The sequence below is a fragment of the Equus caballus genome, chromosome 5 (assembly GCF_041296265.1).
Source record: "Equus caballus isolate H_3958 breed thoroughbred chromosome 5, TB-T2T, whole genome shotgun sequence".
Taxonomy (NCBI): Eukaryota; Metazoa; Chordata; class Mammalia; order Perissodactyla; family Equidae; genus Equus; species Equus caballus.
In genome coordinates, this window is record NC_091688.1 from 86115432 (window position 1) to 86141935 (window position 26504).

Below are 26504 nucleotides of genomic sequence, written 5' to 3' on the forward strand. Positions count from 1 at the left end.
CATAAGCATCTTCTTAGGAAAAGTAAGAAGGAAGAAGTGATTATTAACTATCTGTTCCTCAACAAAAAGAAAAAGCAGTCAGTTTGCTGTTTTCAAATGGGTAAAGGAAATCAATTAACGTTTTTTTAAATAAGCAAGTTGTCTTGGAAGAGAATTCAGGTTTGTGAAAATAGTGCTGAACTGTCAAGTAATTTCTTTTAGTAGTATAGAAAGGTGGGTGTTTCTGGATCATACTTTATGGAATAATTTAAACTCTACTCTGGTTTAATGTGCTATGCCTACTCAAGGAGACAGCTGAAAGAAGTTTTATGTAAAAGTTTGCAACTCTGGTTATTGCAAAAATGCTACATGGTTGCTCTAAATGAATGATATTGAAACATTTCCCTCAGTAACTTTATTTCGCAATTGAAAGGAAGATACAGTTTAGGAGCGTACTTTCTTTATTCCTTTAAACCAAATGCTCCTTATGATACAAAAGAGCACTCAGTGATCCATGCAGGCTTCCATTTATAATATTAATAGAAGACATGTTCCATGCTAATCCATCTCATTAATATTAAAGAAAGGACTCCAACACTGGTGAGCACTTAATCATCTGCAATTAGCACCTAACTGTTAATTCTATAGAGGGCTCTTAGGGAGAGAAGCAGAAGAAGGAGCTCCCGTTTGCTAAATGTTAGTTGATTTAGCTTAGAGTATTTAATTCTGGGAAAACTCAGTAATTAGAACAATTCATGTAGCTAGACAAGTTTAATTGATCAGTTAAAAATAAAAGAGTCCCCAACTGAGACCAACCACAAGATATACATTTTGGAAATGTCCATGACATAGCCATTTTGCTAATTAATTTTTTTAGATTCTATGTACTTCTGGACCAATGGATTTGGCATCTGAGCAGAGGTGAATAAACTTCCAGCTCAAGCTACCTCAACACAGATCCCCAAATCCAATTAGCAGAATGGGCAGGCTGTCTGGTTTGGCTCCAAGTAGAGCAGCTTGCTTTCTCGATGTCAACTCAACCTGAAAAAAGAATGACTGTGAGATTCCTACTTTAAAACTAAAAGGAGCATCAAGACCCCAAATTGAGCTCTATGCCAACGACTTAGAGCGAAACCGAGCTTCCCACTATGGTGAGGCCTCTCCGTTCTCCTCCTACATTTATCCTGCCATTCAATGGGCTTTCTCTCGCAGCTCTGAAATCTGCCTCCTTTCTAGGGGCAGATCCTATTATCAATCATTTGCTGAAACTTCTTGGAAGATTCAAAGGCTGTGGGAGAATCTATTACAGAGCACCAAGGGGGAATTGACCACAGGGTAGCCATGCTTTCAGAAAAGGAATCTGTTTGCACCATCTTAATGACTCAATTCTTCTTAAAGCTACTTCCAGCACCATTTTTTTCTTTTTTTCAGTTGAAGAAAAGCTGAGGTTGGCAGGATCCCTTAAAAGGCAATGGTATTCCATGAAATGAGTGGAGACAGGCTTGTCCATCTCTTTTGTTAATGTCATTTACTCAATCAGTAATGATGGAGCGCCCCCAGGACACATCACACCAAATGTCATCTGTGGCAACCTTTAACACCAGTTCTTCTGCCAAGTCTCGCAAATTAACCAGATTTAACTAAGCACAATTCCAATAGTTTCTAATTACTGTGACAATCAAGGCATTTTTGAATCTCTCTCTTTAGCATTTTCAAAGACGCTTATCCTGCTATCTCACCATCTTCCCCATACACTTTTCTCCTTTTGTAATGTGTTGTTATCTATCAGTTGCTCTTTTTCCTTTCTGCGTATTTTGTTATTGTTATGGCTGTCCCCTTCCTAGTCTTAAACTTGACTCTGCCTCTATTCACATTTGATAACAAGGCCATCGGGTACCTTTGCCAAATGTTAGACTCTTATTTTACAGCAGCTCTCCAGATGTGTGCGGGCACCACAGCTGCATAGCCATTACAGATGGCTTGGAGAAATCTGTTTTCAGCTTTCTGCCTTACAATATACCCTAATCTTCACCAGCTGTATTGAAGTGCCGTACCCTTTAAGGATTTGGATGAAAGAACATGAGTAAAGCAACAAAAGTCATCACCATCAGATGCACTCCAGCCATAAGGCTCCTTATGGCATAGGTAAACCAGAAGCAGCACTCCAAATGAGTTCTACTGGAGAACCACATGCATACACAGGAGATGTGTATGTAGATGGTATCTAAAACCAGAATCAAGATATAGTAAATACCAGGCACCATGTTTAGGGTTCAGACTCGTCTGGGGACACCCTGAGAAAGCCTCTTCATTCCAGTGGCAGATTTGGAGGACGCTTGTGAGATTCCACGATTAACAACAATATCTACTGGGAGGTAAGAGGCACAGAGTCTAACAGATCATGGATTTGATTTTGTCTGGGCTACCTCCTTGCAAGTTTGCCTGTGCAAGGTGCTGAAGATATTTGAGGCCATTTTCTCTCCTGTAAGCTTAGCGTAGTAATGCTGTTTACATCACAGGATTCTCTGAGGATGGTCCAACACTCTGAACTTAGCCCTGGGCCTGACACATGATAAATGCTCCTAAGTGACAGTTATCAAAATTACTATTATTTTAAGTAAACATTTAGATATGTGGCTTCTGGCATTCCTTTCCTTGATGTACAACAAGTCCAGAAATGGCTCAAATATTCTTTGAAAAATGACGACAGAGAATGTTTGGGTTTCAAAGCTCCCACTGCTGGCTGAATGCAACTTAAAGGGAAAAAGACGTCAAACAAATAGATAGAGGTGTCATTAAGCTGAAAACTAAGACTTGTCTTAGATTAGCCACTATCGTGGACTCCAGAACTAAACCTCAACATGTGTGTAATTGCACAGTGTTTGATGTTTGTGTGTCTACTGTCTCTCAAAATGTTCACTAGTCATGGTGTATGCATAGCAAAATGAATAAAATTAGGATGCCTCTTTTTTCTAATACTTTATATTTAACAAAGTTAGACAATGAGAAAAGGATATGGACGCTGGCATTTAAATTTCAGTTCTTTGCTGTGGTATATTAAGCAAATTAAGAAACTTCTATAAGCCTTCATTTCTACAATTGTAAAATGGGGGAAATAATGCCTATCTTGCAATAGTTATTGAAAGGATAAATAATTCTGTTAAAATGCCTAGCTAGTTTTCTGTAACATAATAGCATTCGCTAAAGGATAACTACCATTACTGCAATCAATCTTTGCAATAACTCTGTTAGATTTCTATTGCTGTATAACCAATTCCCACAAATTTAGCAGCTTAAAACAATACTATTTATTAGCTCACAGTTTTGTAGGTCAAAAGTCTGGACATGGAGTGGCTGGGTTGTCTATTCAGAGTCTTACGAAAGAAAAGCAAAGGTGTCAAATGGCCTGTGTCCTCATCTGAAGTTCAACGTTCTCTTTCCACCTCATGTGATTGTGGCAGAATTTATTCCTATAGGACTACAATCTCCATTTCTTTGCTGGCTGTCTGCCTAGAGCCACTCTTAACTTCTAGAGGCCATCACATTCTTGACACATGGTCCCCTTTATCTTCAAAGCCAGTGGTGGAGAATGTCCTTTGCATTGAATCCCTCTCACACTTTGAATGAATCTCTTTTGCCAGGAAGAGCCCCATTCCATTTATGTGCTCACCTAACTAGATCAGGTGCAAGGAGCACAATTTCCTTTTCTTAGTCAACTGATTTGGGACCTCAGTTACATCTGAAAAGTTCCATTGCAGCAGCACATATCTTAGTGTTTGATTGAATATCAGGGAGAAGGTGTGTATACACCCCGGGGTGGGAATCTTGAAGGACATCTTAAAATTCTGCCTACCACAGTCGTTTACAGAGAAAAGTTTTACCCATATGATTAGTTTTGAGGAAACTGAGATTCCAAAGGTTTAGTTGACTTGCCCAAGGACATCAAACTGAGAAATATTTCCTAATAAAATATCATAGGGGATATTTGGCAATGTTTGGAGACATTTTTGGTTGCTACAATTGGGGAAAAGCTGGAAATCTTTTAGCTGGCCCAGGTTGAAGTTCTATTAATATACAAGAAGAGAACAGACACTGGAGACCACTGGCAGTCTCTGCCAAAGATTATGCTCATTTATGCCAGGCAATTCCCTCAGAATGCAGCTGGAGTGTAGTGGAAACAGTCCTCAGCCAGCTTCTGTGTCCTGCAAATATATGTCAACAAGAAGCTTTCGGTTTGACGCAAGATTTCTCAAATTTAGCAATACTGACATGTTAGGCCAGATAATTCATCATATGGGGGCGTGTCTTGTCCGTAGTAGGTGTTTAGCAGCATCTCTGACATCTATCTACTAGATGTCAATAGTGCTGCTACCACCTCCCTCCCCCACCACCAAGTTGTGACAAAAAATCTTCTTCTCGGGGAGGAGCAAAATTGCCCTCAGTTGGGAACCACTGCTCTAAAGGGCAAAAGCAATCCCTCCCTCGACTCTCCTTTCTTTTCCATTGGCTTGAAGGCAGACATGATGTCTGTAGCCAGAGCAGCCACCATGGACCACACTTTGGAAGCCAAATGCTGTGGATGCTACAGCTAAAACTGAGTGAGCCTGGTTCCTGACACCATAGTCTGGACTGCTTACACCTAAATTGTAACAAGAGATGGAAATAAACCTCTGTCTTGTTTAAGCCACCATATTCTTGGTTTCTATGTTACTGGCCTGGAGTTTTTTTATCCTAACTAATACGTACTTCCTGGGAAAGCCACTTTTGCAGAGCCGGTAAGTGTTGCACATATTGCCTGTTGCCTTAAAGTCTTGTAGTTCTGTTTCTTTTTTGTTATCCAGCACATTATCCTTATGATATAGCCTGTCCCCAAAGAGGCAATCCTTACAATGAGAAGCTGTACTTGATTCTTCAGTAAATACATACTTTGTTTGAGCGCGTGGTAACAACCCAAACAGAGGTTTCCGTTGTAAACATTTGTTTCACAAGCAAACAAATCCAAATTGAAATGTTTCTTTTCATTGTTGCAGTGGAATATCCAGTTGCTTTCTGGTCATTAGAGACTGCTGAATGCTTTTGTAAATGTTTCCACAGGCTGTTGGCCACTGCAGGCCCATCTCTCTCCCACTGCTCAAGAATTTCCTAATGGTCAGGAACTCCTCAGAGACTCACCCAGGACTTCAGTGGTTGCCTGATGGACGTGATCACCAAAATGATCTTGCATCTGGGAAAGGAGAGACTGCTTTTTTTTTTTTTTTAATCAGAGCAACTTGCTGTTTCATTGAATACATTACTGTCTTTGGATTTATTAAGCATATATAAGAAACAGTATTAATGCTTTCAAGCCATTCATCAATAGTTTACCAAGTGATTTTCGGTGACCTAAGAAAGTGCCTCTGTATCACATGTTGGAGATACTTTTTCTGCTATAACAATTAAATATTTTTAGTAGTGTTTGTTTTTTAAGATGAAAATATAAGAGCTGAAAATGAGTTTGGATATATTTGTATCTATTGACACTAGATGTTGCCTGTGAGCACACACCCCTGGCACTTATCCCAATGCCTTTGCCTCCCATATCCATCTACTGAAATGCTGCCTGTATTCCAAGGCTTGATCTCAATTCCTTCTTAAATAACTACAAGCCTCAAAGCTCCTGCCAGTTGCACAGCTCCCTTATGAAGCAAGTGGCCTTGTGTGTGTATGTGTGTGCTTTTTAAAAAAATGTATATTTATTGTGGTTTTTTCCTTATGATGTATTAAACCTGTTCTATTGCCCTAAGAATATTTGATTGGACAAACGATTGTGGCTATAGTCAGAAGCAACCATTTATATCTATACATGCTAAACAACTATCACCAAAGCATCTTAGCTGAATGCTCTGCCCACTAGTGGCAAACTAGCCAAAAAGAAGGCTCTTTTTGCAAATAAACAGCATGAGGTAAATCATTCAAGCTCAGGTTGTTATGCTGGGAATAAACCTGGTGGGCATCCTCTTCTTGACGGCATTGAGGCTTCTCCAAGTGAAGACACCACTGAAGGAAATGCATCCCCTGTTACTCCATGTCACAGTACACCTTGAAATAAATTAACATGAAACTCCAATTATCAAGGAAGCATCTTGGGGCCTGCCGGTGGTGCAGTGGTTAAGCGCATACGTTCTGCTTCAGCAGCCTGGGTTTCGCCAGTTCGGATGCCGGGTATGGACATGGCACCGCTTGGCAAGCCATGCTGTGGTAGGCGTCCCACATATAAAGTAGAGGAGGATGGGCAAGGATGTTAGCTCAGGGCCAGCCTTCCTCAGCATAAAGAGGAGGATTGGCAGCAGTTAATCACAGGGCTAACCTTCCTCAAAAAAAAAAAAAAAAAAAATGAAGCATCTTTCTTTTCTGAAAACATATGCTGATTAACTTATGGATCTGCATTATAACTTTTATCTTAATCTCCCTTCCATCAAAGTTAGATAAAAATAAGAAATTTAGAAAATTCAGAAATAATAGGTAGCATTTGTTCAGCATTTACCATATGTCAAGTCCCACCCTTATTATATCATTTAATGCTTACAGCTCAGCGAGAGACAGGATTATTATAATCATTTAACTGCTGAAGAAACTGAGACCTACGAAGGGTACATGTGAGTGTGTGTGTGCGTATGTGTGTGTGCGTGTGTGCATGTGTGTATGTGATTTTTCCCAAGATCACATCGCTAGTAGATGACAGACTGGGTTTCAAACCCAAGCCATCTTAGAAAAAATAAGTACCAACACAAATTTTAAAATACGCTGTGTAATAAAATAATGCTAAAAGGGGATAAAAGATTTATGAAATCCAACGGATAAAAAGGGAGGAAAAAAAAGTAAACAAATGAGCAGTAGACATTGTCCTTCTGACGCAAGTGGCTCTGTGGTCTCTGGGACCATGGTCTTGAGGTGTCTAACGAGAATCTCAAAGGTTGAGCATGAAGAGCAAAGCACATGGCAGGACCTCATTTTTGGGCAAATTCAGGACACTCAGGCATGTGGCTCTGCACTTTACTCAAAGCCAGCATGACCATGGTTGAATGGGCCTTGACATTCTAGATCTTGGCGCCTCCCTTGCTAGTATAGTGAAAGTGGACCTCACTTACTCTGGTGCCTTATTCTCTTCTCAGTGAGCTCCACGGGCCTGCACGGCATTATCAACAGGCATGCATGTGTTTGGACCTTGGATCTTGGTTTTGCAACTTCCTAGTTGTAGAAACAATGACAGGTTTTCCAAATTTCATGCATCTCAGATTAAACAGTCATAGTGCTCTTGTGAAATTAAATAAAATAAAACTTCAGGCAGCAGTCACATGATGGAGCCCATAATGGTTAGGCATATGTTATCAGTCCTCAAGGTACCAATCAAGTCATATTCATATTGGCACCACCAGGGACAACTTCTACAGCCCAGTGAGCACTTGGTTAATGTTTAATTAAACTCTATTGGCCACAGAGTTTAAGAAATTTTCCACGCTCTTTATTTACTGTCATTAATCTGAAGTTCTGAAATGCTGGCCCTGTTTATGATTTTTCCTCTCTCTGGTTAGATAGAAGTTTTGTGATAATGATACTCATTGTGGTAGGGTTTGACCTGCATGTTTCTTCTTTTATGTGAATACAATGCAGGAGAAGGAAAGAATTAGACACACGGTAAACCCTGTGATTTGAATTTCTTGGTTGTTCTCTTGCTATGATTTCCCAACTTCATATTGCTGAAATGCTTATTTCATGATAGGTTTGAACTGATTTCTTTTTACTCTTTAGCAGAATGGGTGTGATTTCCATCCACATTTCTGCAAAGAAGAAAAAAATAATACACTCCTACCTGAGAAAGATGTTCAATGATTTTGATTGTGTTTCCTGAATGAACATGTTACTTCTTAATGGGCCTGACATTCCAAACAGTTCAAAAAAAAAAAACACAAATGCAGACAGCAAACGTGCAAGCAGCTCTACTACGTCCGGGGACACTGAGTGCAAGGTGGTAAAGTTTAAAATATTATTATTGTTTAGCTCAGCTTTGAAAATTTGAGAAAAACATGGAAACCTTCTGTTCTGACAGTCACTGGGGCAATCACTCCAGGTGTTTTTTGTACCAGAAGGCGAAGTGTGGCAGGCCTAGGCCAAGGTTGCAGGTCTCCTCTACAAAGGCCTATGATGTAAGTCTACTATGCTTTAAAAAAAAGGCAGAGAGGGCGGGCGGAGTGAAATACAGACTTGGCCAATTAAAGGCTATTTCCTTTCCGAGCACCCCTCCCCATCCCCAGATGAGCGTCATATCAATCTTACACGGTCTAGATGTAAGAACACACTTTGCCACAGTGTTAAGAATGGATGCTTTGGAAGGAAAATCTGTGGATTTGGATCCCAGACTGCCACTTAATAGCTATTTGGCCTTTGGAAAGTTACTTAATATTCTTTATGCCTAAATTTTCTCACCTGTGAAATAGTGACACGAATGTGACCCACTCATAGAGTTCTTAGAAGGATTGAATAAATTAATATACACACAGCAGTTAGAACAGTACCTGGCATGTCATAAGCATATTAGGACACATACATAAGCTAATAAATATTAGCTATTGTCTGTCTGAATTTGATGTTGTTACACATATATTTCCACTGTTTTTGCCAGTTTGGAATGCCTGCCTCTTTTCAAATCCAAGTTGTTGGTTGTTTGACACATTGAAAGGAACATATATAACTGCCAGTTTTGAGGCTGAGAGGATACGGGAGGGGGAGGCGGTGTAAATATACCCATAGACACAAACCTAGGCAGCTAAGTACTCTGTTTATATGCAGGTATTATCATGGATGATGGCCTCTCGCTTTTTCCAAAAGCAAAATAATTAGGAATATATTTCCGCTTCTTTTGTATCAGCTCTAATAGCCCCATAATTGGCAAAAATTTTCAACCTGGTGACCCATTCAGGCCTATCGACAAACTTTGCATCTGATGGCTGTCCTTTTTGCCCCCTAAAAGACCTCTAGGCTTCGTTTAAACTGTTGTTGCTAGAAGTGCTATTAGGATGAACCAATGAAAGACAGGAGTGAAAGGAGCAGACAGTAACTCACACAAATACTGAAACAAAAGTAATTAACGCAAACTGCTGCTTCTCTGAACTCGAGCTTGTCACTGGCCCACTATGAATTTTCATTCAAAATGTAAACTTCTTTACTTCTATTAAATTTCATTAGGTGCTTTATGGAGGAATTTAAATAAAGTAGAATTTCCTTCTCGAAGTACCCACAACCTGGGAACATAGAAATATGTACCTGTTTATTCACACACGCACAACCAAAATAGTACAATAGTGCTGCTGTTTTCATGGTGTTCCTAGCATGTCTGATTGATGAATCACTCATAGAATTTTTCTCATTAAAAACAGATAAAGCTTTCTTACTTTGAGAAAGGCCCTATAACCAAGCTTCAAGACTCTGCCTTTTCCTCACCTTCTTTATTTCACAGGTTACACAAATTTTACTGCTCCCTTGACGTGATCATCACTTACCTTCTGATCCTCCATTTTACCCAGTCTATCTGCCGCTCTTAGTTTTCAGCACTCAGTAAACGGAATAGCTTGTCTCATGACAATCTGAATGTTTCCTTCTGCTTTTCCTGTATTCGGTAACATCTAAAATGGTGATAAAGTTTAACGAGAATGACTTGCTCAATATCCTTGTAAAACATTATTTCCCTAATTTACGTCTTTCCTTTTCGTTCTGCCAGGTACATTTTAAAAGCGGGGATGGAGTCTTAGTCTTATTTGTAGATTCAGTGCCAAGAGGCCTGGTATACAGTAGGTCCTCACAATATTTTTGCTAGACTGTTGAATTTAAATGACTAGTTACCTTAGTTTTTACACATACATTTATTCTACCTCAAATACGCTTGTCTTCTGAGCTAGGTAACCAGTTTACTTAAAAACTCTTGTCTACCATCGGCTTGCATGAAGTATGTTGTGGATAAGGAGCAGATGATTTTGCAAGATAAATGTTTCCTTCTAAAGCTTTTTGAAAATTTAATTTCTTCATGAAAGTAAGGAGATTCTGGTTCAACAATTCCCTTGATCATGTCCATAATCAAAGTCAAATTTTATACGATTATCTAGTGATGTGGGAAATGTTCATGCTATATGTGTCAGAAGAATAAAACTAGCTTGGCATCCTGTCCTCCCCCAAGACGGAGACTGCAACAAGCGCATTTTCTAAGAAGTTATCGCTTATAGCCAGAATCTAAAAACTTTAGCTGAGCCTTCTGTAGCTTAAGTATTCTTAACAGGTACGTGGCTTAACAGTGTCATGTTTCTTATTCCCAGAAGGCTGCCTGGCCACACTTTGAAAGGTGATGTGTGTATAAATGAAAGTATCTAATATAGCTCTGCCTAGTGATGTGAAATGATTTCTCCAGTGTTAGAGAGGTGACTTTGCGCACTATAGGAAACTAGGATTTTTAAAGATTTTATTTATTTATTTATTTATTTATTTATGCTGAGGCAGAATAGACCTGAGCTAACATCTGTTCCAATCTTCCTCCACTTTATATGTAGGTCTCCACCACAGCATGGCTGATGAGTGGTGTAGGTCCATACCTAGAACCCAAACCCACAAACCTGGGCCACCTAAGCGGAGCATGCCAAACTTCACCACTATGCCACAGGGCTGGCCCCTGTACAGTATAGGAAACTAGGATTAACTTCTACCTTTACAACAGTAGCAATATTAATAACACTAATATAACACCTCCTATATGCAAGGCACTAAGTGTATTATGCGTATTAATTCATTTAATCCTCATAACATTCCATGAGAAAAGTACTCACATTATCCCCATTTTGCTATTTGCATTTTCACAGAGAGTTGCAGGCTGGAGTTTAGGAGAACAAGGTCAGAAACTGGAGGGTGCCCAGGAATCCAAGAATGTGGTTAACATCTTGGGTGCCTTTTCCTTAAATTATGAGAAAGTCAAATTCAGTAAAGACATTTTACAATTTTCTTCCTGTCATTGTAATTTCCTCTAGTTACCCTAACACATTAATGTCAAATACACACGCAGAGACTTGAATTGAGATATTGCAAAGAAAATGGACAAAAAACAAAGGAAGGCGTAGTCTACCTTACATATCTCTAGCCACCATGCTTTCAGGGTGGGAGCAACACTCTAGAGGGACTGTGTCCCAGAGTTCCAGAGGAGACCAGCAGAAAAGTGCAAGGCAAACCTATTACTAATCTGGGAGTAGCAGGGAGCAGAATATGGCTCCAAGGAACTGCTTGGACTAACGTAGCAAAATGAAACATCCTTCCTCACAGTACACATTAGAAATTAGAGGTGGTGATTTTTGTTGGGGGGTGAGATTAAAGGCGGTACTTGGGTTACATGTCATCAAATGATAAAAACAATTAAGAGAACAATCTGATGCTAAAAGAAGTCTATGTGCTGTGTTAGCAGTGATTTTGGGGGAAGGAAGTATGAGTGACTTTTAATGGCTTTTTGTGCTATTGTGCATTTTTATAATATCTTTATGATTTATAAGCACTACTTTTTATATCAGAAAACTGCTATTAAAAAGGAATTATGGATACATAATCATGGATAGCCAAGCATGGCACTAATACTTTAAAGATCATCTTGTTTAGAAAGTCACATGCTATCTCTTAGAGACCAACACATTGGTGCCTTTCAGCTTGCTCCACCACTTACCAGCTTTCAACGCTGGGCAAGCTGTTTTGACTTTCCTTGCCTCAGTTTCTTTGGCTATAAAGCAGGACAATAGTACTTTCTCATATACAGATTGCAAAAAGGCTTAAATGGAATAACACATGTAAACACTTAGACCAGGACCCAGCACACAGTAAATGTTAGCTAATATTTTTTAATTCTCACAATCACACTAAAGACAAGATTGAAGGAGAGAAGTTGGAATCAGTTGTCTAAGGTCAAAAGTCATGGAAATGTTGGAATCAATTTGAATACAGATATAGCTAGAATGAAATTCAATTCTCTGCCCAAGATTCTGTTATTGCTATTGGCAAAACACTCAAAGACTCACGCCCCGACTGAGTGAGTGATTCTTTGGCGATCTGATTAACCTATTAAAATAGGGCCAACATCCTTTTCTCCTTCCTTTTTTTTTTCTTTTGAGTTTTTCTTCTTTTCAGTTCTCTAGTCCAAAGTGACGGGATTATAAACACAGATGATAATATTGATGTTGTATTAGATTAAGATCTTTAAAAATACCCAAAAGACAGTGTTAAACGGGACAGAATTCTATTTCTGTCTCCCATAATAGTCCAGACGTAAGCAATACAGGGTACATGGGACAACACTACCATCCTCAACAGGTGGCTTCCAAAGTTGATCCTGGCATCACCATTTCCCAGCAAGCAGGAAGAGAGGGAAAGAGAAAACCTGTGGCAAGTACGTTTAAAGAGATAGGTAAAGAAGTTGCGCATATCACTTCTGTACCCATCATATTGATCAGAGAGGCCAAACCTAGGTGAAAGAGAGAATGGGAAATATAGGCTGCACATTCTATTACTAAATAATGATGGAGAGAACAGATGTAGAGAGGGCAGTTCCAGGCTCACCCATAGGAGTGTAGTGAGCAAAGGGACATGATTTCTAATGTCTCAGAGTTTCTTTTATAAATTATATTTCTGTCTAATGACTGACAGTGGAAAGCTGCATGGTCATTGTGGCAAGGACCTATCACAGATTTGTTATTGATCGTCATCACATTGCTGAAACCAGCACCTTTCTTCTATTATAACAACTGATGCTTTTGCTTCCTGTTTCAGGACTACCTATGTGAACAGTGCCCCCAGAACTGTGCAATACAATAACGCTAGTGAAATTGTTTCATATTAAATTGCACTTTACTTTAATGTTCACAAGTTACACGGATAATTTGACAATTTTTTCTCCTGTCGAAAAACATGTGAATGATTTAACTGTTTTGTTTTGGTTGCTAGGAAACTTGGAATAATCCACAGCCTACTTTTATAAATATATAGGGCTGATGCGTTAAATTTTTCCCTTTTGTCATCTTATTATTCTACGTTATTTTTTTTCACTATGATTTATTTAATTTTTATATATTTTTATAATTCACTTGTAGGAATGATGTGTGTATACAAACAAATAACAAATCCTGGAAATTTCATCACCATAAGGCACTTTGAAATTCTACTACATTTATTTACTATATGATTCCTTTCATAATTAAACATGTCTGAAGATTGCAATTTTTACTTTAGCTTAAACCATCTTTGATTGTTAAAATGATAGGAAATTCGTTAATAAGTTTGATCATTCCTTACACAAAGACATGAATGTGAAGCTGCGAGTTGGTAAATCAAGAACTTACTTTTCGTTTGGAACAAATGTGATCAGTTTAACTTACCCTTAATCAGGAAAATGTGATGCTTACGTATGGCACTATCTCTTCAGTAGATTTGCAAACTAAAAAGGATTTTGCTTATGATAGAAAACTGAAATGCCCATAGTGACTCTAACTTTTTTTTTAATCATGAGGGTAAAAAGATGGATCACTTTAGGGGAAAGCCTGTGGCTCACGATGAAAGTTTTAACACTTTTCCCGGGATTACCTATACCTCTAGCAGAAAAATCTTTTCTGACCCTATGGGTCTTTGCCATGGTTTAAGCCAGTCGGGACTTTTCAGAATGGTGGATAATCAATTTAGCCTGATTAAATGCAGTTCCCATCTTAAATTATGCAAAATGTAAGGACCCGCGGGTCGAACCTGAGGTAGAACTGAGACCCGTAGGCATTCTAGCAGTTAAGCCATGGAGGGCTGTGGAGACTGCCATGGGAATGTGATTCTTAGCTGAATTGCTTTGAATAATTCTCCTTGCTTAGAAGCAAACGATGATGCATACTGCTGAAGTCCAAAGAAGAAAAATAGTTTAACGATTTAGATTATGAGCATCAATATGAGAAAACCTGCAATGTAAAGCCCCTTCAGTCGATAACAGGACAGTTTTGTAAACCACTTAAGGCTGTGATAAAATCCTCCTTGACTGGCCCACGAGCAGCTGTGACAAGTTGAATTTATTTCCTCTCTTACCAGGAAGCTTTGCAGGAAACTCTTAACATATGGTGCTTTTCGCTTCCATCTAGAGCCATAAATGTTATTGGAAAAGGATGTTCCCAAGAGCAGCGAGTTTCTGACGTCTCTGCCAAATGGAGTCCAAATGATCCTTCTGTGGTTCTGAATTCCCTGAGTTCTTAGGAGTTGGCAACCAAGGGTCTCTGATCTAAACACAGCTCACTAATTTAATTATTTTATTATAGATTTGTGGAAGCTCTTTCAGACCGGTGACTTAGCATCTGTATTGTATCTAGCTGTACTGGAAACACAAGTTAGAAGGGTGCAAATATTTTGTTTCTTAATTGCTTTCGTTTGAAAACTTGGAAATCATTTCACACAGAAACCAGGCACCACAAACTGAACACAAAAGAATGTGAAATTGCGATAAGTCAAATTTGCCGAAAGTGTTCTCACGTTTAGAGCTTTTCATACCGTACACGGATGCACAACCTACTCCTGTGTGGTGGTGTGGTAGTAAATGCTCGCAGGGATTAGCAGTCATACAAAAATGAAGTATTGCCAAGAAAAATCATTGACTATCTTATGTATAGTTTATAAGACTCCATAAAGTGCTGAATACACACCAGAGGGCACATCCTTATTTAATAATGTCTTTTTGGAGCATTTCATTTTAATAAACTAGGAGGACAACATTGATGCTTTGACCATTAGAAGTTTGCTGCTAGCTGAAGCAGCACCATGATTGCTAAATTCAAACTAATGGCACCAGCAAATATATATCGTCAATGCAATGAGCTATGTTGAAATGTCATTCAGTTTGAGACAGAAAATGCATTAAAATAAAATATCTGAAAATCCACATGTTTAAAGTTGTGTGGTAAATTTTTTTTTAAAGATGTAACAGTTCTTTTAAAGATTTTATGTTTTTTTTTCCTTTTTCTCCCCAAAGCCCCCCAGTACATAGTTGTATATTCTTCGTTGTGGGTCCTTCTAGTTGTGGCATGTGGGACGCTGCCTCATCGTGGTTTGATGAGCAGTGCCATGTCTGCGCCCAGGATTCGAAACAACGAAACACTGGGCCGCCTGCAGCGGAGTGCGCGAACTTAACCACTCGGCCACGGGGCCAGCCCCTGTGTGGTAAATTTTTAAGTATTACATAATTCTGGACTGATTATTGTCATATAGATATATAAAACATGTACATGTATCTTTAACACTTTATAGCATTTTAATAATATTTTGGGACTTAAAATTAATTATTTTGTAGTCATGAAAATTGAGTATTATCTCGCATATTTTAAAGTTTCACAATACATGAAATGAATCAAAGACTCAACCTCAATGCATGTGTGTATATATGTGTGTGTATATGTTCTCTATATATGTTTCACTATGTACAAGTAAATACCTATCACATGCATGTGTACTGAGTATAGAAACAATTTATGGGAAAAAGTACATATATACTAACCTACAGTTCTTATGCTATAGAAAAAACATTTAAAAAATTTAATTGTAATTATAATTTAACAGCTGTCTTTGAAAAACTTAATGATCATTGAGTCTTTGAACCCAAAGCAAGTCTTAACACTCTGAAAGGGGAAGAAAAAAATTATACTGATAGCTGTGCATTTTAAGACAATTACAAAATTAAGCAAGTTAATCAATATAAACAAATCAGCAATATAAAATCTTTTAAAATTCAGTTTTAAAATTTTTATTCTTGCTAACTTAATATTTAAGACTCAATAAACATCTTAAAATTAGCGATAATGTTGACTTAGAATACCACTTTTAAATAATGATTTTAATTTCATCTTTTCTTCAGTGTGATGCATATCATCATGCTCATTTTATCACTACGTTGTTAAACAAATTTCTAAATTAACAGAGCACTTCTCAGAAATTCTGAGACAGCATTGGCCTTTTCTATTGGTATTCACCCTTTTCAGGAGATTCTGTCCCTAATTTTATTATTGCGAGCGTTATAATTATTTTCTGAAAGACAAGTCCCTAATAGCAATGCCATAGAAAGAGAACACAATTCTAGATGCCATTTAGCTATCATCTCGTATATCTTTTTAAGCAGATAGCTACTTAAATTAATACTGAAATTAATTGCATATGCAGCATGATTTATTATTAATATAAACATACAACCCCAACCATGGCATAATTCATTTATTTACTTTCTCAAATTTTTACTTTGCAAAATTGTTTTCTTTAGTTTAAAACAAAAAGGAGATTTATTGGACACCTACCAAGATATATATCATGACTTCCATATAACTTTTTATCTTCCAGTTTTTGGTATTTTACTTGGTTCTAAAACTAATTACAGGTTTTCAAAATATCAAGAAGAAAAGTGGCATAAAAAAGACTCAGTTGTTTGGTATCCATCATGCCACGATTAAATAATCAGAAACAATTTGATGGTTGACTGAAATTATGATGTTGCAAAAACCTAAACCTTAACTTATGAAATTCTCTTGTTTAAAGGGAAAAAAACTATAAAGCAAGTGTGGTTGAAACCAGCTTTGAAAAAAAAAAAGCTGTTTTCTAGACCCATTGACATTCTAGAACTAGAAGGAAGTTTGGATGTCATCTAATGCAAACCCCCAATTTTTCATCCGAGGCAAATCAATCCAGAAATTATAAAACACACAGATTTTGAGAGCTGCAAGGACCATTACGAGATGATGGAATAAATTTAAATCATGGCAATTCTGGTTGTTTCATCGAAACAGGTATCTAGAATGAACCAAGCAGCTATTGGACAAAGCCCGTGCATCTTGGCCCCTAAGAAGCTGCTCCATTTACATCGTCACTTGGGTTAAGTGAGGACAATTGAAATAAAAAAGTAATTGAGCTTTTATGTTGGAAGGGCAAAGATTAACAAGGCCAATGCTCTTGCCCAATAAGTGAGGCCCGGAGAAGTAACGCCAATTCCCAATTAAATTTGATGTACTTTTTAATTATATGTTCCAATTCAGCAGGGTAATTTGCCTACTCCAGATTTTGTCACTCAGGCAAACACAGTGTTCAATGGAATATAAAAGTTAATTTGAGAGAAGAAATTGGAACTTTACTAAAAAACAAATTTGTAATTCTTTACTTCCATGAATGTGAATAAATAATAATGTGTTTTTAACCATATAAGATTTCCCGAACTGATGAATAAGTGAAACTTGATTTTCCATAAAAGATATGATCAAATAATATCCAACTAGTTACCACTTTGGTTTGGTATATTACGTACCCGTCACTCTTCACATATTATTTGTCTCTTTCCAATCTTATGCCTCACATTAATATTTTTCTTGCTTTTCCTCTTTCCTTTGGTTTTCCATCACATTTCATTCATGGTAACCTCTCTAAGGCATTTCTCCTTATTATAATAATGTTCTAAATACTAGACGGGATCAACAATGACAGTACACCATCAAGAACTTGAAGATGTCTTTCTGAAAGTTTTACTAACAGTTATTTGACTTGTTATTGATCTGCAATATTGACACACACAAAACAAAAAGCAGACAGTGTTAAAAACCGAGGTTCAGTGAAAAAATTTTTCTACTATCCGATAGAGAAAAAATAATATTAATCAACTAGGAGAATTGTGTTAGAGGAGGCAAAAAAGAAGAAAAAAAGCTAACCTTAATTCTGGTTACTAAGGATAATTTATCAGATCTCATCATGACCTGGAAAAGTCTGTTCATTCACCACCATTTTCTGCTTCTTACTCTCTGAATCTTTCTAGTCGCCCAGGCTATAATGACATTTGGAATGTTGTCTGTTTTAAGTCACTTTCTTTTGAAAAGGTCACCCATTAGTGCCATATACCATAGCTGTGGCATCTGGCAATCACTTGGTACTCGAGCTAAGATAGCAACTTTCTTCTCCTTTATAATCACTTTATAGTCACTGATATATAAACCCAATTTAGTATAGCTTAAACGCAATACCCTTTCAAAAAAGTGACTGAGGGGAGCTTTAAAACCCTCAAGATTTGAACCTCAGCACACAAACACAATATATATATCTCTCACCATCAAGGTCTGTGAGTATTTCTAACTCTACCCTCCATTTTGTAGATAGGCAGCCCAGTTAGATTGGCCAAAAGAAAGCTTATATCCCAGCACAATATAGGAGGGAATTTGTACCCTCCTCTATAACCTGCCAAAACCTTGACGGGCCAAGATATGCAGACTTGCTTCCTGCCATGCATTCTTGCCTCTGCCCCAAAATGAGAAAAAACAGAGAGTCCTGTCTATATCATGTGTACTATTTTAATATCAGTCAAGTCGATAACATACACAAATACCTTCTTTTAATTATTTTCTCTGCTTTCAAGTAATTGTTAAGATAAGGTTTGTGCACTCAAATAATCATGCCTGAAAGTTGATGCTGCTTCAGTTTATCAAGGACAAAGTTGACAACTGTATTTATAAAATTTGAGAGTATAATTAAACATGTATTCGTTTTTGAACTAGGAATAAGTCAGCTGTGTAAATTAGCACATGCCCACAGGTCTCGAGCATTAAAGACACTATTGAAGTGTTGCAAACCAAAGGTGGATAACACAATACTGCTTATAACCCAGGGCTCCAGACTTGAAGGAACCTTAGCTTTGGAATGAGGCGGCTTGTCTGGAGTTCCTCTTTCTGCCATTTATTCTCTTTGTGACCTCAGGTAAATTCCTAAACTGCTCTCATTATCTGTATAAGGAAAGGAACTCTGGTTTGTTGTGAGGGTTAAGAGAATTCTTGTTTATGAAAGTGGCCTTGTTTATGAAAGTGTAAACTCATCTACAAATTTGAAAGATTGTTGCAGACAATAATTGTCAGACTTATCAGACATATAGTCCTTGTGACAGTATTTGCAAAGGCTCATGTACAGTTAGCTTTAAAACAAACAACTATAACAATAACCAACATTGGTTAAAGTTGATCCCATCCCAAATCTTTAGACCCTAGTATTATTCTTACTTCTTTTCTCTTCTAATATAATTTGAATTGAAGCTACAGCAAACTCTGACCAGAAACTTCTATCATTAGAAGTCTCTCGTCTCCTCATGTCTAATGAAATCTGCTTCTCAGTCTCATTATTACCCCTCCCCTCCCCATCCCTCGATAGCTCACTATTGTCTCAGTTCATCAGCTCCTCTTCTGGCCTCATTTGCTTGCCTAACCAGCCTTGACACTAGGGTCAGCCACTTTATTAGATTTTCACACTCTTTTGCCCCAGAGCTGCCATTCCAATCCCCAAGACTGGGTAAATACCATCATTTGAGTTCTCAGCTGCCAGTCCCAGGCTGCCAAATGCTGCCTAAGAAAGTTGCAAAGCCAGGTTGAGTGGTTCCACTACAGCTCCGGGCTCTCTGAAGTCAGCTGGGCCCTCACTGCTGCTTGACAGTACTTGTTCTCATCAATGATTTACGGCTCCTTGTATTCCCCATAGTGTCAATTCCAAGACTGCTTCCCACCCTCCATTTCTTATGTGATATGATCTCCTGCTTCCCAGAGAAAGTCAAGGCCAATGCTTGATTCCTCCTTTTTTTCTCTTCATCAAAATCTCAACTTTTCCTTCTGACCTCGTGGGAAAATGTTCTCCTCTCCCATGCTAAGCCTTTCACTTAGCCGCGCCCTCTTCTTTCACTGAGACTTTATTACCACTTTTGTTTATATACCCCCATAAAAGTTTTTCCTGGTTTAGGCATTCTCTGAATTAATTTTTGTTTTTTTTTTCCTTGAAAAAGTCTTGAACGGAGAGGATAGTTTACACTTATTGTTTCTACTTTCTTGCCACGTGCTCATCCCTTGTGATCTGCTTTCTGCTCCAATAAGCAAATCCAACGATGGCTTTTCTTCCCTCCCCCTTTTAGTTCTTTGTAAAGTAATTGATATTATTGACACTGCACAGTCTTGAAATTGCCCACTATGTTCCCTGCAAAACCATCCTCTCCCAGTTCACATTTCATTTCAGTGGTACCCATATCTTCCCAGACACTCAGGATTCACACTCTCGAGTCGTGTTTGCCTCCTCACTCTCCTCTGCACCTTATGGTCAATAGCCGACGTGTTCTCTTGCTTCCATTTCTGCAATATTTTTCACACTTGCACTCTGTCCAAAATTACTTTTTCCAGGACTACTGAAATTGGTTAATGCAATTTCTGCCTAACCCCTTTTCTTTCAAGTCTTTTCCCTGGCAATATACTTGCATCCTGGGATTTTCAGGTTCTTCTTCAATCTGTCACAATTTTTATTCTTAGCTCTTTCCAACTTTATCCTGTCGTAAGGAACTCCTTGTTCTTCTCTTTATGAAACCTGAGATTACCATGCACTTACCTCTACCCAGAAACAGGAAGTAGAGGAGGGGGCCAGGTAAGTCACGTTATGTGGCATTTGCACCTCCAAACCCAATAATGCTGATACATACGACATCTGATTAAAAAGAGCATGAAGTGGGGCCGGCCCGGTGGCGCAGCAGTTAAGTTCACATGTTCCGCTTCCGGGGCTTGGGGTTCACCCGTTCGGATCCCGGGTGCGGACATGGCATGGCTTGTCAAGCCATGTTGTGGCAGGTGTCCCACATATAAAGTAGAGGAAGATGGGCATGATGTTAGCTCAGGGCCAGTCTTCCTCAGCAAAAAGAGGAGGATTGGCAGCAGATGTTAGCTCAGGGCTAATCTTCCTCAAAAAGAAAAAAGAACATGAAGTGCTTGGGTACACAGATCTTTTCAGATTCTAAAAATTCATCAAGCTGTATATTTATGGTATATGCACTTTTCTTTTTGTATAACATACTGTATTTTCTATATGCATGGTATACTTTGACAAAAAATGTATGGATAATATACTTTTCTGCATGTATAATATACTTCAATATTTTTTTAAAAAACAGCATCAAGGACAGGCTTAAATGAGCAAGGGAAAGGAAAAGATGGCAACATATAGTCTGAGCAACGCTTCAGTAGGATAAAAGAAACCAAGCAAAATTTTTTTCAGGAATCACTAGTTTTTTTTTTTTTTTAATACTGTCTCCCTAAGTCCTTCCAGGCATGTAGCACCCAAAGAAGCAATAGAATCTTCAGGACACCGAGATTACCCATATTCTAGGGAAAACTTTATATTTGGTCATTACTTTGACTACACTTTAGGTAAGACAGTTAGGAAAGATATTTACAATTACAAACATATCTGAACCTATATTGCATCTTTCCAAAAATCATGAAATGACTCAAAAAAGCATGGCAAAAGGCAACTAGCTGATACATTCATTTTCTTCAACTAGAAGTGAGATATCAGTACTACTCCTGAATTTAAAAAAAAAAAACAAAAAACCTCAAGGTTATTGTCTAAACAGGATACTTCAGTACTTGAGCGCAGATTCCAGAGTCAAATCAAACAGACCTGAGTATTGATTCCAGTTTACCTATTCATTGGCTGTATGACCTGGGAGTATAGCCTGAAATCTATGAGTTTCAGTTGCTTCATTGGCAAAATGAACATAACAACCACTACATTGCAGAAATGTGGTGCGAATAAGAAAGGATATATGTAATTTGAATAACACAACGTTGGAAACAATGCACACATTTAATGAATAACTGTTGCTATCTCTTATCTGTTAATATCTATTATCTTATCTAGAAGCTGAACTAAATAAACTTGAGAATCTTCTCTAGTTCTAACTTTCCAAACTTTCAATGTTTCCATTACCAAGGCCTTCTTTTACACAATACTGGCCCTTACTTAGAGATCCTGAGGAAATATTAAAAGGTGGAACAGCCAATCTCATTTGTAGAATATTAATGATGTCATAGTGTCAGTAGACACTTGGGGAGCTACAGTTTGGATGTTATTAGCCTATCTCAAAATAAGCCATTCCCCATTTTAACATCCTCAAATCATTGTGTGTAATTTCTCATTTCTCCTTTATTTTCACTATATTTTATGGTGTTCATTCCCCTCTTGTTGCTAGATTAGATATTACATTAGACAGAAAACATTCTAAGGAAATGTAGGTTTAGGTTTCCAGCGTTAACCCACTTAATTTACAAGGTAATGCAAAATGAAAGAGAATACCGAAGGTCCATTGTAACGGATGCTGTGGCGTGTCACCTAGAACTTTCTGGATTGAGGCACTTGTTCTCCAAGATATTGTGAATGTTAGCTGCTGACCCCTCATGACTGAACCCTTTCTGGCCTCACAAAAGTTTCTAGTCCCCTCCCCAGCAGCAGCCTACTGATAGATTCAGGGTTGAGTGGCCTGGCCCTCTTTCCTTGATTCAAGGCGGCTCTAAAGGGCCATGCCAGCTCCAGAGATTCCCCTGAAACTGCCTGAGCCTTCTCTTGTAATTTTTCCCCTCCTCAATCTTGTCTCCTTCACCTAATAAGAATTGTTCCCCACAAATACAGCATATGCATGCAACTCTCTTAGAGTCTATTTCCTGGGAAACCTCTTCCACCACATCCGTTATTATAAAATATTGCAAAATAATTGACAAGGCATTTTCAATAAATAGCTTTAAAACCAGACAATCTCTGCCTAAGTCTGAAGTCCAAAATCAGTCTCTGAAATATTTTGAAGTCGCTTTCATCCAAATGACCAGACTTATATTAACTCCGTCAACTTCTACAGAGAAGAGAAGGAATGTCGAATCCAAGGCATGTACGGAACAAGGACCCTGTCTGGTTTTCATACAGCCCCTAATATAACCCAGAAGACCTGTGAATAATTAGGGAATTTGACCCTCTCCATTTACGAAGTGGTTGACTTTGTGAAATTTGCCTGTGGTTGGAATGCAGATAGTACCGAGAATGTGATGTAACCTGACAAACTCCACAATGAGATGTTGTGCTCACAGGAGTGTGACATGCCTGGGAATCCCATAGTGGCCAAAAGAAAGTGGCTGCAGCCTGGATAGCATGAGTAAGCAGAGTACGTGATGAGTGAGTTAGTGTTTATTTTCCCTTCTGGTCATTCTGTCCCTATACACAGCTGGTGAGATGACTACCTTTCTGTTTGTCAGATACCCACTCAGCCAGGGGCCAGGGTGCAAGCAGTTGTACCTGTACCAGAAAGATAAAGTGTCAGCTAAAGAATGATCCAACCAGTTTGCACAACTCCTCTTACCTGTGCATAAGTACATGGGTGGGAACCTAGTTTAAGAACGGCTTGAGAATACTAGTCCAATAATAGTCTAACAACAACTTAGAGAAGCATGAGACATACAGCAAATGTCTAAATTAGCTGTTCTCAACTATTTGATCTCAGGTACCCTTTACACTAAAAAATTATTGAGGAGTCTAAAGAGATTTTATGTGAGTTATACATATCAATATTTACCATATTAGACATAAAAAGTAAGAAATTTTTTAAGTATTTATTTATTTACTTAAAATTACAACAAACCATGAGATAACATATATAGTATTTTTATTAAAAATATTTTTCCCGAACAAAAAAACTGGTGAAAAGAGTAGCATATCTACTTTTGCATTCCATCTTTTGCAATATGCTGTTTTGAAAAATGTAAAGAAAATCTGGCCTCATGGAGATACGTAGTTGGAAAAGAAAGGGGTATTTTAGAGATAATGGTAGATATTCTTTCCTGACATTATACCTAACTCGACACATGTTAGTTTCTTAGGGTTAGTTGCAATGTGGAATCTGTAATCATATCATAAACTCTTCATACTCTACTATATTAAAATTATTTGACTAACTTGCACTTTGAATGGATTTTTTACCCATGCTTGATTTTGTAACATCATACATTGGTGATTTGTAAAATACTGACTCATAGAGCAATGCAAATTTTCCAAATGTTGACATATTTGCTTACACGATAAAAAGAAATCACATTTACAAATACCCCCACCAATCTCATGAGAAAAATATTTAAGCACTGGGAAGCTATCCAAATGAAAAATTTCCCCAAATTCTAATTTTTGAAATTAGAATCCTAAATTTCTTTTTGACCTGAAAGCTCAGATCATATCATTGCCAACAAATATTGTATTTTTTCCTGGAAGTGACAAGTTTACCTACTTCATTTTCAATAAAATGTCTGCCAAATACCCAAGCATAAATCACCAAATTTTTCTGCCAATCATTCTTTTAAGTAAAAATGATGTTCCATGGAAAATCAAGCTAGTTCAGCTCACAATTCAAACAATCTTGCAAGTGCTTTTCTCTGAGACAAACATCATGCTTCAGTGGGCAGCAGAATTTCTTTTTGCATAATTCCCATTTTGTCACACTAAATATTAAAAGATTTCATAATAGAGGGCAAGCTTTGATGAAATTAATAATTCTTACTGCTGCATCAACCACATTTTTGAGTGAAATCAGCATTGTTTTTTACATCAAGTATTAGCTAGTGAAGAATATGATGACTACTATTATAGTTAGTGGCATGGCTTTCATTCCTGCCAGGGCACCAGGAGTTTTATCCACCATTGCTTTTACGTCATCAATGCAAAGTGGTTACATTGCAAATGAAAAATGCTATCTTAGTATTTATATAAAAATCATTTTGACCTTGCAGACTCCTAAAAATGTCTCAGCTACACCCAGGGAGTCCGTGGATCGCATTTTGACAATCAAGGATCTAGACTAGGCCTAACCCAAGGGCAAAACCCCCAGCATTTTGGGTGATCATTTGGCACTGTTAGAGTTTCATGTCTGTGAAACTCTAGACATAGGCAAATGGGACAGTAGAGATTCAAATCCCCGGTTACCTTACTCTGCTCCCGTTTCTATCCAATTCACAAAGACAAAACTGGGCTTGAAGGTGGAAATGAGTTTAATGAATATAAACAATTCTTTTTCCCTTGTGGCAGTAGTCTTACAAAATACACTATTACGCCTTTTTCATTTGTCCCTTCTGAAGGTAAAAGTGACCTACCTCCATGACTGGCTCAGTCTTGTCAACTCCGACTAACTGGAACATCAAACAAATGCCCATTGCATTGCAGTCCTCCATCTCTCGAAGAAAAGCTGCTGCACAAACCCCTTTTTAAGAGTGCTTTTGTGTAAAACAACTTCTTCTATTCCCACCAAATATTTCTTTATATCTAACACAAATCTAAGGCTGCAGTGTAAATGCCCCTCCCCCCCATTCTCTTATTAGGTTCGTGTGGAACAGCTAGTCAGCTTGCTCATTATAATAGCCAGGCATATGTTTAAACAGATATTAACTCACCCTTTAGCCCTCTTGCTCCTTCAGCCTACACAATCCTAGTTATTAACCTTTCCTCTCAGGTTCTGTTTTCCTACTCTTTTATCACGTTTGTTACTCTTTGCTGGACTCTCTCCAGTTTCGCTACATTCCTCTTAAAGTGTTGAGAACCACACCAGACACCATTGTTTCTCAAAGTCTTCACCAGCGCCAATATGCCAATAAAGAGGAAATGTTCCCGCCTGGTTTTGGCCTGTCACCCTCCTGTTACTGCATCACTGTGTTAGCGTTCTTAATAGCAGCACTGTTTTGCTGACTGGTATTTGCTCTTAGGTTTGCAATCGCTCCAGACTTTCCGGGGTTGCTACTCATGTGCAGACAGCCCCTGTCTTTTATCTCTGCCTTTTGTTTTTGGCTTCTGATTGGCACATCTTGCCCTTGCCCTATTTGACTTTCCTCTAGGTTTTGCTGCCAATTTCCCTAATTTATCAAGTTCACACTGAGCTATTCCTAGCTTCCGAGATGTAAGCATACCAACCACTTAATGTCATTCACACATGCTCTTGATTCCATCATCCTAGGCATTCATTTACAAAATACTGCTTGAAATTCCAAAAGTCCTATGCACCCCAATGTTTATTGAAGCATTATTTACAATAGCCAAGAAATGGAAGCAACCTAAGTGCACATCAACAGATGATTGGATAAAGAAATTGTGGTATATATATATACAACAGAATACTACTCAGCCGTAAAACAGAACAAAATTGTCCCATTTGCAATAACATGGATGGACCTTGAGGGAATTATGTTAAGTGAAATAAGCCAGTTAGAGAAGGACAATCTCTGTATGACTCCACTCGTATGAGGAATTTAAAAATGTAGTCAAAGAGAACAGATTAGTGGCTACCAGGGGAAAGATGGGGTTGGGGGTGGGCACAAAGGGTGAAGGGGTGCACCTACAACACCACTGACAATCATGTACAACTGAAATTTCACAAGATTGTGACCTATCATTAACTCAATAAAAATTGCAAAAAAAATACTGCTTGATTTGGGGCACATTATTTTAGCTATAGAGGAGAGAATTGCAGTAGCTAAAATGGGTTCTCAAAGTCACTTCCTTCCTACTTTTTCTCTACTCAGAAAGTATAAAGGTGCCTGTACACCACCAAAAATAGAAATGAGCACATCCCAGTTCTGTTATATTTTACAAATCCTACCACTGGGAGAAGTATT

General features: G+C 38.1%; 1 long non-coding RNA gene across 5 annotated transcripts in view; it reads right to left on the reverse strand.

Annotated features, from left to right (window-relative positions):
* The window catches only part of LOC138924145 (uncharacterized), a 116112-nt gene extending 90475 nt beyond the window's left edge, over positions 1 to 25637 (reverse strand). For 4 of the 5 annotated variants that reach the window (XR_011438857.1, XR_011438858.1, XR_011438861.1 and 1 more), the window contains exons 1-3: positions 25508 to 25631; positions 10827 to 10951; positions 9516 to 9638 (exon numbers count right to left, since the gene is read on the reverse strand). This is a non-coding gene — a long non-coding RNA (uncharacterized lncRNA). Of the gene's footprint in view, positions 1 to 9515; positions 9639 to 10826; positions 10952 to 25507 lie in introns of all 5 variants that reach the window. The other variant, XR_011438860.1, reaches the window with a different exon arrangement.
* Positions 25638 to 26504: the final 867 nt, after the last annotated feature.